Genomic DNA, 16,895 nt, shown 5'->3' on the forward strand with positions numbered 1-16,895 from the left:
AGCCTGCACTCCAAACCCCTGGTCCCTGGCCCCACCCCAACCCTCTGCCACAACCCTGAGCCCCCTCCCACACCCTGAAACCCTGATCCCTGGCCCTGCCCCAGAGCCTGCACCCCCAGCCAGGGCCCTCACCCCCTGGCACCCCAACCTTCTGCCCCAGCCCTGAGCCCCCTCCCACACTCCGAACCTCTCAGCCCCACCCTTGCCACACATCATCTCCATATTGGTGTACATAAGAAAATTCATTCCACACATGCATGGGAAAAATTAGGAGGAACATTGCTCACTGCATGTGGGGAAATGCAGGGCAAAGAGTATAATCTGTCTCCCTTTGCCATGTGTTCCTTGTTGGCAAGAGCAGAGAGTGGTGGTTCTGCTTTGTACCACCTGACTCTGACATCAAGGAGTTAGGAAATTTCTTTTCTCTGTGTACATTGCCTGCGTAAGATAGTGAAAAGGGGGAACAAGTTTATTGCAAAATACCCTTTATTACAAGAACATCCTCCCCCCACTCTTCATTGCACTACCTGCCCCCCCAAAACAGATTCATCCCCTCCTCTCCACCACCTTGTCAGCTACCTCCAGGGCCTGGAACCCCCTCTTAAAAGGAGGTGGAAAATCCTCTTGGTATCCCTGTCAGCAGGATTGTTCCCTCCCACTTCCTGTCCTGAAAGGATCCTCTCCTACATCGACAGCATGAGTGGTTTGAGGTGTGGAAGTAGGGCCAACTAGCAGGGAATAAAAATTAAAAAAGCAATGCTTTTTCTTCAAATAAAAGCCCCCCATTATTCAAAGCTTCCCACCATGTAAATGTGGAGCTAGGGATTAACGCTACATTTTAATAACACACTTCTTACTCCTGATAAGAGAGGGGGGCTGCAGATAGGTTGGTGGAAACATCTTGAAGTTACGTTGCGGGTGTTGTCTCTCCCATTCTTCAGTCCTTCACCCTTTATAGACGAAGGTCTCAAGGTGAGAGTGATTTTCATCCCCAGATGCTTCTGGATTCCCAGCTGGTGCTAATGACCACATGCTCTGGTTTTTTCTGTCTCTGTAAAATGACGGTGACTGTTTTCCTAGGATACTGACCCTACTACCTATGCCATTGTGACTATTTGAATGACTGAATGCAGCGTGCTTAACGTAGGACCTGTTGCACAAAGCAGTTGCCCATCTGCTGGGGGCAGCACTAGCCAGAGGGAGGATGTCAGTTCTCCTAGGCACAGAGGGTTCTTTTCTCCTTCACCTAATCTGATGTGCGAGAAGCTTTGTATTACAATCAGGCAAGAATATCAGCAAAAAAAAAAAAATTGAGTATCATTTTAAAGATATGTCCATGTGCCTAGACACCTCTTATGACAGGTGCATTTTATACATTTAATTTTAGGATGTTTAAAGATATTAGGTTTTAATACTGCAACCAGATTTCTTCAGTAATTAGCAGTCAGGCAAAACCAGTCACCCCGGAGCTCAGTAAAAATGTCCCTACGTCTTAACGAATAGCAACCATCAGATAAAACAAATGGACTTCTCAATTATTGCTTATCAAATAGACCATTGACTGTAAGAGAATATCTTTCCTTCAAACAGGGAGGAAGAAATAAGGGAAGAGAAGGCTAAAAACAGATCATAGCAAAGCTATTACACCAGCACAGAGCCTGATCTGAATGCCTGGCTCAACTAAACAAGCTTTAGTTCTATCTTGGTCATAATCAGGCCAGCTGTAGATGGACTTCAACTAGTCATCTAAAATATTTAAAATTGAGCAATTTAAACTGGTGCCAGCCCCTACCACAGCCACCCCTAAACTAGTTTGGCTTGTGTTGAACCATTTCAGTAATGATTAAACAGGTTTAAGTATGTCTCACATTAGAGGTTTGCAACAGCTTAACTAGATCAATTTGAAATCAATTTTGTTAAATCAGTTCAACTTTTCTAGTATAGACAAGTCTTTCACACATCACTACAGCACAATGGTAGCATTTACACCCCCTATGTAAGATGTAAATAACTGGGTAAGATGCGAGGTGATGGAAAATCAGGTCCATTCACTTCCATACTGTGGTATGAGTCAAACCCCTCCTCTTCAACCCACAGTTGAGGCTTTGTCTTCACTGACAAAGAGGTGTGGTTTCTCAACATAAAATCTGAGTGGAGACAAGGTGTGATGATTTGGGGAATTTATTTACAATTTAGGAAATCAGGGTGGTCCTGGGTACTTGGAAATGTGTCTGTGTCTGACTACAAATTCCATTTTGAATATGAGGCTTGGTTACCTTCTCTGCTGTCTTTTGTCTCCGTATTGAGATAAAACCCACAGGAGGGGCCAGGGAAAAATTCTTTCACCTGGCACAGAACTAACAGTATAGGATTGTTACATTTTGATGAATGTCCATTCAAATGGAGCCCCCTTGGATAAAGAGATGGCTACTGCCCAGGGCAAACCAGGTTTTTCAAGTCTGAACTATTGGGGGATGGTAATTAAGCAAGAAATTATTTGGTAGGGGACTCTGATCGCCTGCTGGGGCTGATCTGTGAGTCACCTGACAAAGAGGTCTGGCGGTTATAAAAGAAAGCCTCTGTCACCAGCTATTTTAGAGCTAGAAATACAGGGAGAAGTGACCAGAAAGACTGCATGCTCCAGAGGAGAAGCCATGGGCAGGAAGGCAGGAGAGAGTAACAGAGGGGCATACTTTCATGTGCAGAAATCACATGCAGGAGGTGGGATCCTGGAACACTTAGAGGACTCTGACTTCAACCCCAAGAATGCTCAAGAGCCGTAAAGAAAATGAGGCAGGGAAATGCATACAGGTGTTACTGTTTTACCTGGATCGGTGTATTTCTTGTGCTAACCAATGTAAAAAGGGACTGGTTTGGAGGAGCCCTGACCAAACCTTTGTGTCTGTTATGTGCTTCCACTATCAAGTGTCCCTGAAGAGGTGAACTGTAAACCCAGAGCACCCATAAGATCAGAGCTCTGGGAAAGGGAGTGATTAAGCTACTGGGGAGTCTGGGTGTCAGCACTGGCCCTGGAGTCCCATTTCCACAAAGGAGTAACAGACAGGGAGCCTATGCCTAGAAATTGTGCCAGACAGGCCAAGGGGAGAGAGACAAGGCTATAGCCTACTTAGAGCACATGGGTCTTGTGTATTGGGACTCAAACACAGAACCCCGATGAGTATCCAGCTAAGGGGAGCTCTACCTAGGTTGTGTGGCATAAGGCACCGATAGTTTTTACCTAGATGTAGCTAGTTGAGGTCAACCCTATACCTCCCACTAGGGGTTGACTTCGACTAGTTACACTGAGATAAAAACTACAGTGCCTTGTATCCACTGGGATTTTGCAGCGAGATAGCTAGGAGTTAACTACCTAGGTAAAAACACACCTTTTTTGCACTGATGACATAGCCTGAATGTCTAGAATTCTTCCCCTGAAGTTACCTGCAGAGACATTTTAATCTCTGAATAAGCTACACAAAGTTTATCAGCACAATGCAGTATCTCTAATGGGTGATAAAGCTATCCAGCACACTGAACAAAGCGTACAGGATATTAGGATGCCATGCCTAACTGCAGATGTAATCATAATACTATAAAATAACATTTGTGTTGGTATAACTGTGCCGTTATAGGGACAAACTTCACGATGAACTGCTTTTATCAGAACCATGAATGCATTCCATTTGGATAGCAATATCTCCAGAGTGTATGAGAGTCTCTGAAATAAACGAAAATAGGTAATATCATTAATATATGTCATTACAACCTGTCCATTTCTAAATTCATTTCAGCTGCTGTTCCTCTTCTTTATCTTATGAAAATCTCCACTTCTATGGTTTTGATGATGCAAACTATCAGTATGTCTGTCCTGCCAAGTTCAGCGACGGAAAAGGCATTTCGGGTCATTATAAAAACTAATTTCCCCATACTAATCTCCCCCTACTGTTACTCACACCTTCTTGTCAACTGTTTGAAATGGACCACCCTCATTACCACTACAAAAATGATTTTTTCCTCCCTTGTTCATAGAATCATAGAATCATAGAATATCAGGGTTGGAAGGGACCCCAGAAGGTCATCTAGTCCAACCCCCTGCTCGAAGCAGGACCAAGTCCCAGTTAAATCATCCCAGCCAGAGCTGTGTCAAGCCTGACCTTAAAAACCTCTAAGGAAGGAGATTCTACCACCTCCCTAGGTAACGCATTCCAGTGTTTCACCACCCTCTTAGTGAAAAAGTTTTTCCTAATATCCAATCTAAACCTCCCCCATTGCAACTTGAGACCATTACTCCTCGTTCTGTCATCTGCTACCATTGAGAACAGTCTAGAGCCATCCTCTTTGGAACCCCCTTTCAGGTAGTTGAAAGCAGCTATCAAATCCCCCCTCATTCTTCTCTTCTGCAGACTAAACAATCCCAGCTCCCTCAGCCTCTCCTCATAAGTCATGTGCTCTAGACCCCTAATCATTTTTGTTGCCCTTCGCTGGACTCTCTCCAATTTATCCACATCCTTCTTGTTGTTCTACTGTTAATTGAACTGTCTCGTTAGACTGACCCCCCCCACCCACTTGCTAAGGCAACTCCCATCTTTTCATGTGCTATGTGTGTATATATTGCTGCTACTGTGTTTTCCACTCCATGCATCTGATGAAGTGGGTTCTAGCCCACGAAAGCTGAGGCCCAAATACATGGGTTCGTCTCTCAGGTGCCACAAGGGCTCCCCATTGTTTTTGCTGTGTCTCAAAGTGACTTCTTCACTGAAGTGAAACCTTTTTTTCATTTTAAAAACAAAACAGGCATGATTCAGATAGATTCCGGTCACCCACTCTGGGGCCTCAGTCCTGCCCTTTGACCTGGGACATGTAGCCTAGTATGTTTCATTCACCCATCACTTCAGTCACCCATTAGCAATAACACAACTAGGATTGGGGTTAAAGTGAAATCTAGACTCCAAGTGAGCTGCATAACAACCCATTTTGGAGTCAGCATGCACATTATTTCTGTTCTGCTCAACATCACACTCAAACACACTTTTCCTCCTTGTTTGTCAAGGAAGGGGTTTCCAGGGGTTCAGTAGGAATCAAGGAACTCTGCACAACCCAGTGTACCATGTGGAGAAAGCTACTGCAAACTCTTCGGGATTTCCTGAAAGACTGGGGGCTAGATTCCCCATTGCTGTGAATAGTCATTTACATCTGGGTGAAAGAATTGCAAAATGAGTGTAAATTGCTCCTGAATCGGATGGTAGCATTTTATACTCAATTTCACACTGGGGAAAAGTTGACTGCCACCAAGGCTCATGTATATTCAAGACATCACTGGACATTGGCAATACCGGAAGGATGAGCTGGAGTGCAGATGAGAAGCGCAGTGAGGAAGGTAACAAATATTTTCCTCATGGATTGTACTTTCTAAATGGACAACCAACCTAATTCTCAATTACTAAGGGCTTGTCTACACTGGCACTTTACAGTGCTGCAACTTTCTCCCACAGGGGTGTGAAAAAACACACCCCGAGCGCTGCAAGTTTCAGCGCTGTAAAGTGCCAGTGTAGACAGTGCACCAGTGCTGGGAGCCGCACTCCCAGTGCTGGTAGATACGCCCCTCGTGGAGGTGGGTTTTTTTAGAATGCTGGGAGACCTCTCCCCCAGCACTGCTGCCGCGACTACACAAGCCACAAGCCGCGGCAGCGCTTCAACGTTGCCAGTGAAGACGTGCCCTGAGGGACAATCTCCACTCATTGATATATTTTGCTTTCCACAACCAAACCAAACAAATCTCTGTACAATTTTTCATGAGTGATGTACCCGAGTATTCGGATTCTAATATCTAAACTGTATTGTGAAATCTGTTCACCTAAATTTGGGTTATTGCTGATTATGTACTCTGTGTGTCATATGATTTTTAAAAAACTAACTTTGTATTTGTAGATAATCTAAGCACTACACCCAGACGTAGAGACACTCTTTTTCCAACCTATGTATGATATAATTTTTTTTAACATTAGCTTTAATAAAATTTTTATTGGACCAACTTCTGTTGGTGAAAGAGAGAAGCTTTCATGCCGCATAGAGCTCTCCCTCAGGTCTGGGAAAGGAACTCCCAGCACCACAGCAAAATGCAAGGTGGAACAGATTGTTTAGCGTCAGTAGTTGGCACATACTGTAAGGCAGTGGTTTTCAAAGCTGGTCCGCCGCTTGTGCAGGAAAAGCCCCTTGCACGCCGGACCAGTTTGTTTACCTGCCGCGTCTGCAGGTTCAGCCGATTGCGGCTCCCACTGGCCGCAGTTCGCTGCTCCAGGGCAATGGGGGCTGCGGGAAGCAGCGCAGGCCAAGGGATGTGCTGGCCGCCCTTCCCGCAGCCCCCATTGGCCTGGAGCGGCGAACCGTGGCCAGTGGGAGCCGCGATTGGCCGAACCTGCAGACATGTCAGGTAAACACACCGGTCCAGCCCACCACTGCTGTAAGGGACCATTCAAGGTTAGTGGGTTACAGATTGATGTAATATACCACCAAATCATGGATTGAACTGAGACTCTGGATCTATGGCTTATTATTGCAACAATCTGTAACCCTCTAACCCTCTCTTTTTGTCCTGTGACTACAGAAGTATTAACTGCCCACTCTATCTTGAATGGTTCCTTACAATATGTGCTAACTGCTTGTGCTAAACAATCTGTTCTTCCTTGCATTTTGCTGTGAGGCAGGGAGTTCCTTTCCAGACAGGAAGAAGAGCTCTGTGTAGCTAGAAAGCTTATCTCTCTCTTTCACCAGCAGAAGTTGGTCCAATAGATTATATTACCTCACCCACCTTGTCTCTTTCATATTCTGCAACTGACACGGCTACAGCTATACTGCATACATCAGATAGAGCTTGTCAATTATACTTAAGTAGAATACATGATTCTATAGGGTGAGAAACTGTTATAAATGAATTTCTTCTGCAGACCAGATAGTGCATGAATCTGTTTTCTGGCCTTTTTTCTGCGCTGTTTTCCCTGCGTGGGGAATTATGTCCTAATTTAGAGTAAACCACAGTAGGCCAAAAGAAAATAAAGTATTTTCCTCTGTATCTTTAAAAATGATTAAATTCAAAGTCATACAATATGCCCTAAAACTAACTTGTTTTTAAAACTAACTCTTTTAACAGAAAAAGACATCACTTTCTAAAGGAACAGGGAGAAGTGACCCAATGCCGATCAGAAATGAGCTGTCTGATATTGCTCCCAATCCAGTCAATAGGATTTTTCCCATCAGTCTGTGAGAACAGGATCAGGCCCTAGTGTTATACTTTCTCAGATTCTAATAAGCTTTGCATCACTGGGTTTTCTGAGGTAGGCCAACAAACAGAACTGCTCAAACTCCCTGACAAAGCTCCAAAGAGGCTGGAAAGCCAAGAGAAACATTTTCACGAATTCTCATCAATTTAATCAGTTTGTTTTGAAAAAAAAATCAAATAAAAAAGACCCTCTAAAATGTTTTGTTTTGATGTTTTTGAAAAGAAATGTAATGAATTTTCATTTCAAAGTTTTCTTTAATTGTATATAAAATATTTTAAAACATTAAAAAACAAACTTTTTTGGATTTTTCAAAATTGCCAGAGAACTTAAAAATCTGTTATTTTCATAACATATTTACCCCACCTTCTCTCCCTCCTACCAGCTCAATTCCTCATTGTAACGGTTCCCACCGGTCCACCTCGCACAAAATAAAAATATTTTAAAATACCTTAGTGTGTAAACAGTTAAAGCAAAAGTATACATCTGTGAGTATATAGAGCAAACCCACAACGACATAACACATAACAAATCTAAGTAACTGTTTGACCTTCTTTTGTAGGTCCTGGTCCTCACCTATTATCTGTTCCTATCATTTGTATCTTGTCTAAATTTTAGGTCAGAAGCCCTTTGGAGAGGGACTAGGGGTATTTTTTTAAAGTGTTTAAGTGACTTAAGCACCTAAGTAATATAAGTTGTTTTTTTTTAATTCTACCTCAGGTCTTTTAAAACAATGTGTATCTAAATATATACATATGTAAAGGATTTATGTGACTTTTGGGCACTGTAAAATAATTATTAATAAATTAATACTGACCAATCAAAGCATGGAAATACATAATGGGGTAATATTGCAGCAGAGCTATGTACATTTCTCAGAAATAACGTGTATTTTGTAATTAACTGGTGTGTGAAATCATGTTTCCACAATGATTTGTTCAGTTAGAAATAGAAAAGAACCAAAGGTTGAGCTTATTTTTTTTTTAGCATAAATCCCACCTTTCATGCATGCACATAACTCAGAACAAATGGGAATTATTTGCAGACTTATACAGCAAAATAGACCCTCTGATCTGTAAAGTTAACTAAAAAACCTTAGACATCCAACAGAATCATAATGCGCTATCACTTGAAATACCGTGAGTACTTATGCCCATGTTACAATACTCACTGTAAAATCAAGCATGTGCATTTACAAGAATTATATTAGAAGAGTAAAACTAACTCCCTTAAATTCAATGGACCAAATGCGAAAGTCCAACATCCTTACTAAGTGTTTACTCAAGCAAACTTCCATTGACTTTGAGGGCAGTTTGCCTGATCAAGGACTGAGTAAAAACTGGGCACAAACCCCAAGATTTAGCCTTGCATAGTTAAAAATAAAGCACATAACAAAGCTATAATCTGAACTGTTACAAAATATTGCTGCAACTCAGCTATTCTCAGGATTTGTTGTTTGACTCTAGTAGGAACTCCTTCTTCAAGTGACTTATGTCCAAAAGATTTATATATCTTACCTGATTCCTCATCCACATCCGATAATCTGAAGCTGTGCAGTCTGACTGACCACAAATTTTCTGCAAGTGGTTCAATAGTAAACGTGCACACTATATTGCAACACCTACTTCCTTCTTCATACTTTGACTTTTTGACACATAGATCACAACAACTCAATAATATGTCCTAAAAGGATAAACATTGTTTCCTCCCCAGACATAAAACGAAAAATCCTCTTTCTAATCTAAATTTATTCATTACTTTATGGTGCAGTGGGATGCCAATAGTAGCCCTGGCAAATATTCACGGTGTATGACAAATGCTTGATTCATTGTGAATATCTTTCCCCTCTGTGGATTTTGTAATACCGAGATTCTTCCATTCTTTTTTATCTTGTATGAAACCTGTAAACTGTGAATAGGTTTTTAGTGTACTGGGTGTAGTCAAGTCAGAAAAGGAACCACATATTTCTGCTTTTGAAATATCTTTCTGAGTTCAGATATGTTTCTATCATTCTCCTAAACTGGCCTTTTTGTGCAGTGAAAAACTCCATGAAAAATCTGCAAAGTTGCTACCCTCTTTTCCTTCAAATCCTTCCTCAAGACTCATTTTTACGACAGCACATACGAAGCAATAGCAACTGACAACAACTAGGGAAGTGGAGCGCTAGGTATTGTGCTTGTTATATGTAGAGCTGGTTGGAGAACGGAATGTCTATTCTTCAAAATATGCCAAGATTTTGATTTTTTTTCATTCAAATCAGAACAAAACCAAAACATTTCAATTTTTTCTACAAAACAGAATGTTCTAACAAGTGGTTTTGTTTCAATCAGAATATTTTGTTTTGATAAAACTGATTTTGTTCTAATTTTTACTTTATAATATATATATTTTTCAAATGACCAAAATGTCATTTCAAAATGAAAACTCGAAATCCGCTGCTCCAATAACCTCAAAGTGGGACATCTGGTTTTCATTTTTTAAAAACAAAACTTTGCCAAAATTGACACATACCCTCAGAAAATTTTTGATTTCAATCAAACAACATTTTCTCCTGGAAAAACGTTCCAGTGGAATATTTATAACTAGCTCTAATTATGACACTGGTTTGCTTCACTGTTTTCTCTTAAAGGATGGAGCAACGTGTGCTCCATTTGTGTGACACACAGATCTGGGGATTGTTGTGGGGTACAATTCCTCCAGGAGCTACTGCAGAGGCACCGGAGCCATCACTCTGTCCCTAATGCAGGACAGTGCCCATAAATCATAATCTTGCCCTAATGATGCCATCCTTTTATGAGATAAGGGGTTTCTTTTATGTCCTTGGCTAAAAATGTCCCATACCCCCATGGTTGTGTGGTAGTCTGTGTACAAGTTGTCTGTTGCCCTCTGGTTGTCTGCATTGTGTCTTGGTGGTTAGCACACTTGACTTAACTCAGGAGATCTGGGTTCTAATCCCACTTTAATCACTGGCCTGCTGGGAGACCTTAGATCTGTCATTTCATCTCTCGTGCCTAAATTCCCCCATCTGTAAAATGAGACTAATGATACTGACCTCCTTGGTAGAGCATTTTGAGATCTACTGATGAAAAAGTGCTATATGAGAGCTAGGTATTACTAGTAGGAGTTAGGCACCTTTATTTATACCTTTGGAAATCTCCTCTTTAGAGTGTATGTATATGCTTTGTAATGTGTTTTTGAATCCTCTATAATGAAAGGATCGACATAAATGTCAAATATTTTAATTTTGTCTAAAACTCATTTCACATTGGTCTGTTTTGTGTTTCCTATATGCTCTTTACCTTTCCACAAACCAGCCTAAATAATCTTACTGACAACAAGGGCTGGTAAAGAACCTGTCCAGACTCAAACGGAGCTAGGGGATACAAATGGGGAAGAAATTCAATCTCATTTAAACCAGTCATGTTCAGGTCTGCCATACATTGTAAGGTGCAATCAGCTGACATGGTAAACAAACCACCACACTTTAATACATCTGTCCCAAAAGATCCCTGAACTCTACAACCTCAAACTGAGCATGCAAGAAAGAACTCATGTTCCACTTCAGATCTCCAAACTGTGTAACGTTTCTAGATTCACTCACCCCTCTTACTGCCAGCACATAAATCTCTTCTTTTTCTAGATGCTGTTACTGTAAAAGTCAGTAGTATTGATTGTCAAAGAATAGTAATTCCAATAGTCATGAGAAAGTTGATGGAAGCTATAGATAGCCTATAATATTTTCACCAACTCCTACACAGCAGGGGTTGGTCTGGAGAGAGATTGGTATCCCCATGAGCACTGTGCCATAATGTGTTATCTTCCTTTTGGTGATTTGAATATCTTTATAGGCACTTCTATGCCTTTCTTTATAACACATATCACAATCATTAATGGATTTTATCTTCACAACTACCCTGTTAAGTAGGAAAGTATTTTCTCTGTTGAACAGATGAACGGAGGCACTGGGAGATTATGTGATTTGCCCAAGGTCAGACAGGAAGTCTGCATGAACAAGAGATTATCTGCATGTGTGAATTTATATATACCACATGTTACTAGATTGCTTGACATTTCCCATTATGACACGCTGTTTTCTGTAGGGTATAACTTTGCCAAATTTTAACCATTTGGACTGCAGTTTTCCATATTGGGTGTCTGCCTCAGGCTGATTATTTTATTTGGGTTTGTAGTGTGTGTTTTAATTTCAGTCAAAACAATTCAGCAATTTCTGAGAATCAGGCTAGGGAAAAATACACTGTTTACCTCATGTTAAATTCTCTCTGGCAACTTATTCTTTGAGAACTCTAGCACCCCCATGCTCTGGAGTATGGACTTGAAATTTGGCCAGGGGGCGGCCTTTGTGTCAGGGATGTGCCTTTTGACTTCTGTCATAGAGGGTACAAACCCCACACAGCAGAGGAAGGGATTAAGCAGCTGCTCTGGGCCTGTGCCCCTCCACCCCACCACAAGTGCTGGGCATGCACAAGCTGGAGGAGAAGCCTAAAGGGGGAGCAGAGCAGTTCACTCCTGGTTCTGCAGCAGGAAACAGAATCCTTGAGAACCCCAGCTCAAGCTAAAAGCTCTGGGGACTTCCCAGCTCCCTACCACAGAGCTGGGAGCCTGAAAACTCAAGGAGCCACATCTGAAGCAGGAGGCCTCAGAGCTTGGGCTGCCAGGTTTCAAAACGAAACATTTCTATTATTTCTAACCCCTCCCCCCCTTTTATCCCCAGATTTTTCCCTTCCTTGGAAGTTTTGATAATTCTACTTTTTGTTTTGAAACTTTTTTTTTCCCTCCCAGAATTTTGGAATTTGTTGTGGAAGAAAATTTTGGCTTTTGACTGGCTCTAAGGATAACTTTTTAAGACTATTGTATGGTGTGGTGCTAGAGTTATATTGATATGGGTTAAAGGTTGTAGAAGAAGTGGGTTTCAGGAGGGATTTCAATGAAGTGAGGGGTGACATGGGAAGCTAATATTTACCCATTTCTCTGTTTGGTTAAGCCAGAGGGTTTGCCTATACTAGAAAAATTGTAACAAACTAACTAAATCGATTTAGTTAAACTGATAGAATCCTCTAATGTAGATGCACTTAAACCAGTTTAAACCTGGCTTAAATCAATTTGGTTAAATTGGTTATTTACTGATGCAAGCTACACTGGTTTAAGTTGGTTGAAGTACATGTTTAGCTTTGCTTAAGCGTGTCTGTATTAGGGGCCTGCATTGCTGGCCGACATAAAATCCATTTAGTTAAACTAGTGCATTTTTAAAAAAGTAGACCATGCCAGAGAAACCCCAGAAAAACATCAAAAGAGAGACAGTTTGTCTAACTTCCCCTCCACCCCATTTTCATTATTCATCTTTGCAGGAAGTTCTGTTCCAGCAATTGCTAATTTTAACTTCACGGAAGAGCTACAGAAGTTGTTTGTTTCTTAGCCTACCTATAGCACACACCTTTGCCTAGAGTGACCAAGTGTCAAAATAACAGATTAAACTGAGCTATGCTGATAGCGATTCCTCCTGTAAAAGCAGCTAAGAGATGGCATTTGTATTCAAGCAAAGATCAAGTACTTCCTGCTGTCTTGTAAAAACAGCATTTTAATAACAAAGAACAGGGTTTAGTGATGTGCAGGGAGAGGTCAGAGCATTATAGATTCATAGTTGAAGGCCAGAAGGAACCTTTATGATCTAGCCTGACCTCCAGTATAACGTAGCCCATAGAATTTCATGCAGTAATTTCTGCTTTGACTCGTAACTTCTGGATGAGCTACAGCACATCTTTTAGAAAGATATTAGTAATGGCTCTTCTCTCTCTATTGACTTCAGCATGGAGTTTCTGTAGAACTGGCTAGGAAAGGTTCCATGCAGCAGTCAGCTTGCGGTAGAACAGGCCAATCAGATGCAAAAGCCACTTTACTTTGCCCATCACACTTGTTAATTTGAACAGCAGTAAGTACCACAACATATCTGCTATGCAGAACCCAATTAATCTCTCTAAGAAGCAGAACTAGTTACAATGACATTCGTTCAAATGATAGATATATGCAGCTAGCAACAAATGAATCTGACTCATTAGTTATTATTTTTATTATGGTAGCATCTAGGAACTCTAGTCATGGACCAGGACCCAGTTGTGGTAGGCACTATACAAACACTGAACAAAAAAGACAGCCACTGTCCTCAAGAATTTATAATCTGACTATAAAACAAGAGACAACAGATGGATACAGACAGATAGGGGAGGACAAGGAAACAATGAGATCATATCGGTCAGGTGGTGGTCTCAGCACACGAGCAGCCTATCAGTTGTCAAGTTTTTGTATAGGCAAATCCTACAATGAGCACCCCATGGGTGCAGAAGCCCCTCTCCCCCACAGAGTTCATTTTATCACTGGGGTCTCACAGTATCACTTCTTGTGAAAGTGTGACCTGTTTCTCTGTTTATGATTTTATTCTTTGTGCTCAGTTCCATTCTGATGTTTTCTGTTAGTAAGTACGGTACTTAGAGGGTAGGAGTACTTGTGGCACCTTAGAGACTAACCAATTTATTTGAGCATGAGCTTTTGTGAGCTACAGTGAGCTGTAGCTCACGACAGCTCATGCTCAAATAAATTGGTTAGTCTCTAAGGTGCCACAAGTCCTCCTTTTCTTTTTGCAAATACAGACTAACACGGCTGTTACTCTGAAACCTACTTAGAGGATGCTTTTCATGAAAGTTACTCCATGTCATTGGTTGTTGCACATGCCTCAGACTGGAGAGTTTTGGTCAGTAAAAAAAAAAAAAAAGACAGGGCTCAAATTTGATTATTTAAAATATGTGTACTGGTGGCCCCTAGAGATGGAACAGCATTTGTACTGTCCCTGCAGTGGGCATGTATGAGAGAGAGCCAATACTGATACAACCATTCTGTGAATCATCATTCTTGTTTTGGATAATTTTCACTGGTGGGTGAAACTGAGTAGCCTCTATTTCCTACCTTTGATTGAAGCTCCAAATACGTCTTCCGTTTTAATTTGATCATATTCACTCTTCTCGAAAACAGAGGGGTACCCTTAATTTTTTGACAGCTTGTCATATACCTCTGTGTGTGCTTATTTGAATGGTAAGCATTTTTCTTCCTGCATAGGTGTCTGGCATTGTTTTTTTTTAAATTATGTTTGTTCTAGCTCATTAAAGACTCTTCCTCTCAAGAAACAGAAGGAAATAAATTTGTAGAAGCAGAAGAAAGAGGGCCCTGAGTCTGTAGTGGCTTGTTTAAAATGGTTATATAATTCCATAAAAGGAAAATCAGCAGAAAAATCAGCATTGCTATAAGAGACAGCAAGAGATAAACTACTGATCTGAGATACTTAAGGGGAAGAATTAATTAGTTTTGGTCCCAATGTCAGTATATAAGGAAAACTCACCTGTACTCAGAATACACACTGGAAGCCATTTATGGGGAGTCACATTCTAAGTATTCATTGTTTGCAATACAAGTGGAATTTGCATGTCATGTAAGTGTAGTGGATAATGGGCTTCAAAATGTTCCCTTACAACATATATTGCTGTTCCCTTGGAAGAGCAGCATATGAGCAATAAGAGCTGCTGTGTGGATCTAAAAGCAAAATTTTGCCTATTGATAGCTGTAGCCTAGCCAGGTTATTATTTTTAAGAGCATGTGAAACAAAAATTCTGATCCATATATTTGCCCTGTAACAATACACTGTTTTGATGAGATGAAGAGGAAACATTAGTGTTCTAAAAAGAAACAACAACCTTCTAAAAGAAATGGGTGCTAAGAGACATCTGGATGGAAGGTGCAATCAGCACAAAGGAAACAGAGAGGAACTGATTGTGGCCTATTGCCATCAGACCACATTGGGTGTGTGTGTGTGTGAAAATGCATGCTGTCAACTAGGTCTCCAGGATGTATTGTACCTCAAGCAAACATAATACCTTTGAACACTCCTGGGAGTGTGGCTGCTGAGTCTCTCTCGGACAGGATATAGTCTGCACCCAGACAGCTCTGCTGGTCATTGTGGAGCATAGTCCCACCTTTAGCTGCTCCCTCTGAAGAGGCTATAAACAGCAGAAGCCCTAGCCTGGCTGGGGCTTTGCGTTCTGAGAACAAGGACTCTAGGGGGTATGTCTACACTGCAGTTAGACACCTCTATATGGCCTGTGCCACCTGGCTCAGGCTTGCAGGGCTCAGGCTGTGGGGCTGTTAATTGCAGTGTAGACATTTGGGCTCAGACTGGAGCCCATGCTCTGGACCTTCCCACCTCACAGGGTCCTAGAGCCCAGGCTTCAACCCAAGCCGTAACATCTACACCACAATTAAAGGGCCCCTGAGTCTGAATCCCGTGATCCTGAGTCAGCTGGCACAGGCCAGTCACAGGTGTCTAATTGCAGTGTAGACATACCTACTGTGTGCTCTCCTTCTAAGCAAGGACCTGAGGAGGGGTAAGAGCCTTCTTGTGCCCTGTCCTGCCCTGTGCATCCATGTAGAATTAAGGCACAGCCTGGTCCAGAATGTTTTCTATAATGGTCACATATCCGACCACTACTACACAGAAGTACTTCATTAGTCTTTATAGAGCTTTGCACCTGAAGTTACAGACATATAAGTCAAATGTTTAATGTTGCCTCTAATTTTGGATGCTTAATTGATTTTTCAGAGGAATTGAGACCACACAATTCCAATCAAAGTCACTAGAAGCTGTGGTACTCAGCACCATGAAAATCAGACACTGTATATCTCCAGTTAGGGGGCTCCATTTTGGAGTGCCCCAAAATAGTGTACAGCTGAGATTTTTTTGTTGTACACTATAAAAATATATATTGAGAGCACATATGTATTCACAATAACTATACATTTGAGGCACTTAATCAATAGTAATAATAATTCCTCACTCTTACACAGTACTTTTCATCAGCAGATCTCAAATCCTTTTACAAAGCAGGTAAGCATCACTATCCCATTTTACAGATGGGAAAACTGAGGCATCAAGGGACTTTATAATGTACTTGGTAAAAAGACAAAACAATAAAAAGTGAACAGCACAAAACAAATATCTAACTAAGGCACTCTCCCTGTTACAAAAGTAGCTGAGCACCTTACAATCTTTAATATATTCATCTTCACAACACCCTCCTGAGACAGAGAAGTACTACTATCCCCATTTTGCAGACAGGGAACTGAGGCACAGAGAGACTTAGTATCTTCCTCAAGGTCACATGGGAAGTCTTTGGCAGAGTAGGGACTCGAACATGGGTCTCAGACTAGCACCCTAACTACTGGATGTGGCTGACCCTTCTACTGTGTGGAGTGCGGTGGTGTAGAGGGCTTTTTCACCCTTAATTGTGTGATGATTGGTGTGTGTTGTCTTCAGTTAAAGCAAAAGTCTGTAGTCACACGACAGCATGAGCTTGTTAATATTATGTAATACATCAATGTATTTGTCATTATTTGTAGAATGGACTGATCTAAGAAAAGTTGTTCTATCTGCTATTTGTATGAAGTTATGCAGATAACAAGGCCCCCTACTCCTAATTATAAACCATTTTTAATGTTATCTGCTCAGCAGAAGACATAAGTCTAAGCACACATCATACAACTGTAAATATCTTCTATCACTGA

General features: G+C 41.3%; 1 protein-coding gene and 1 long non-coding RNA gene across 5 annotated transcripts in view; one reads left to right on the top strand and one right to left on the bottom strand.

The window, feature by feature from the left end:
• The window catches only part of LOC122464005, a 78,342-nt gene that overhangs the window by 52,852 nt on the left and 8,595 nt on the right, over positions 1-16,895 (top strand). The gene's annotated exons all lie outside the window — the stretch shown is intronic.
• Positions 1-16,895, bottom strand: part of LOC102941417 (P2Y receptor family member 8) — a 52,496-nt gene that overhangs the window by 16,421 nt on the left and 19,180 nt on the right. Inside the window, exon 1 of one of the 4 annotated variants that reach the window (XR_006287829.1) lies at positions 8,792-9,138. The exons of 1 other annotated variant lie outside the window; for it this stretch is intronic. The gene's annotated coding sequence lies outside the window, so the exon portion shown is untranslated. Of the gene's footprint in view, positions 1-8,791; positions 9,139-16,895 lie in introns of those variants that run through there. 2 more of the 4 variants (XM_007063231.4, XM_037899604.2) reach the window with 2 other exon arrangements.

This window comes from Chelonia mydas, chromosome 1, assembly GCF_015237465.2.
Source record: "Chelonia mydas isolate rCheMyd1 chromosome 1, rCheMyd1.pri.v2, whole genome shotgun sequence".
Lineage (NCBI taxonomy): Eukaryota > Metazoa > Chordata > Testudines > Cheloniidae > Chelonia > Chelonia mydas.